Genomic DNA, 1,755 nt, shown 5'->3' with positions numbered 1-1,755 from the left:
CCTATTTTTGAAATGCTGTCATATCTACAGTTTTCGAAGTAGAGGGTTGATCAGCAGCTGATATTTTTTGTTCAGGTATACTCTGAAGAAATCTACCCACTTTTTACTTGATTGCTTCTATTTCGTTAAGTTATGGCTATCTAAAGCCGATCGATTTTCGAAAAATCGCCATTTTCAGATAGCCAGAACTTTTTTCTTTTAACTCAAAATCCTTTGAAATTTTCAGGGAATATACTTCATTATATCCTTAAACAACCCTGAAAATTTCAATTTTGGAATAGAAGTGGTTTCCGAGTTATGAAGTTTTTAAAATGTCAACTTTTTGATTAAATATGACATTTTTTGTGGTTTTATCATCAATTTTGTAAATTTAATGTAAATAATTGACATTTTTCGGAAAATATATTCGAAAATAAGGAGCAAAACGGATTGTTTGAGAAAATTGAGGGAAAAAATTAATATTTTTTATTTTAATTTATTTGTTTAAAATTTTTAAAAAGTAAATATTTGTTTATTTTTTTTAATAATATGTTGAATACAAATTTCCAAAGTATTTGAGAACTATCATGTCATGTTTAGCGAATTATACTTTGCTCATAATTTACCGCCAGTCTATTGAAAAATCTAATTTAATTTAATTTAATTTATTTTTTTTTTTTTACAAAATTTGAACGTAGTTGATCAAATATGATTTTTTCAGTAAATACAGAATAATTTTTGAATAAGTAAGTGAAGGCAAGACAGGTAGTCTTTCGAGCCAGTGAAGGCAAGAGAGACAGATTGTCCGGCCAGTGAAGGCAAGAGAGACAGATTGTCCGGCCAGTGAAGGCAAGAGAGACAAATTGTCCGGCCAGTGAAGGCAGGAGAGACAGACACACACGCACGCACACAGTCGAACCTTGTTAACTCGAAAACCTTTATAATTCAAATTTTTTTTTATTCCTTTAAAAAACCCTCTATAAATTGAAAAAAACCTCTGTAACTCTAAATAAACCTCTGTAAGTCGAAGAAAAATAGGAGATTAACTCGAAGTATTTTTCCAGCGTACCATTTACCTCTATAACTCGAATTGTTACGAGATATAGAGATTAATATTATAAATTGGACTCTGTATATCTCGAATTTTGATCAATAAAACCTCTATAACTCAAAGTAAAAAGATTTTGCATCAGCTTCTTTCTCTTTCTTTCTTCTTTCTGTCCATTTGCTAAGACAACTGACAAATTTTCAACGCGATATATGACAAAATAATAAGGAATACATAGTCCTTGTTTGTTTGTTTTGACATTATTGTTTATCTAGTATGACTCGAAAATGAGTGCAGGAAGAAAATTAAAATCGTTAACTGTATCGAAAAAACTTATAGTAATTGCGGCTGTTAAAAGTGGATTAAAACCGAAGAAAAACATTGGTGCAGAATATGGCATTTCTGCAAGTACTCTTTCCACTATAATAAAAAATAGAGAGGATATTTTAGCTCGAACATCATTAGGTTAATTAGAAAGAGGTTAATTAGAAAAAAGAAAGAGAGAAGCAGAATTTTCCGATGTCAAAGAATGTGTGCTGAAATGGTTCAAACAATGCAGAAGCAGCAATGTAAGTATTGGAGGATTTTGAAGGAAAAAGCAGAACAGTTTGCAAAACCTCTATAAGTCGAATTTTTCTCCATACCTCTATAACTCGAATTATTTTCTATTCCCTTGAATTTCGAGTTAACGAGGTTTGACTGTATATATACATATATGTTATATGTAT

The sequence above is a fragment of the Temnothorax curvispinosus genome, unplaced genomic scaffold (assembly GCF_003070985.1).
Source record: "Temnothorax curvispinosus isolate PA1 unplaced genomic scaffold, ASM307098v1 QBEX01008150.1, whole genome shotgun sequence".
Lineage (NCBI taxonomy): Eukaryota > Metazoa > Arthropoda > Insecta > Hymenoptera > Formicidae > Temnothorax > Temnothorax curvispinosus.
Note: the sequence above shows the minus strand (reverse complement) of the source record.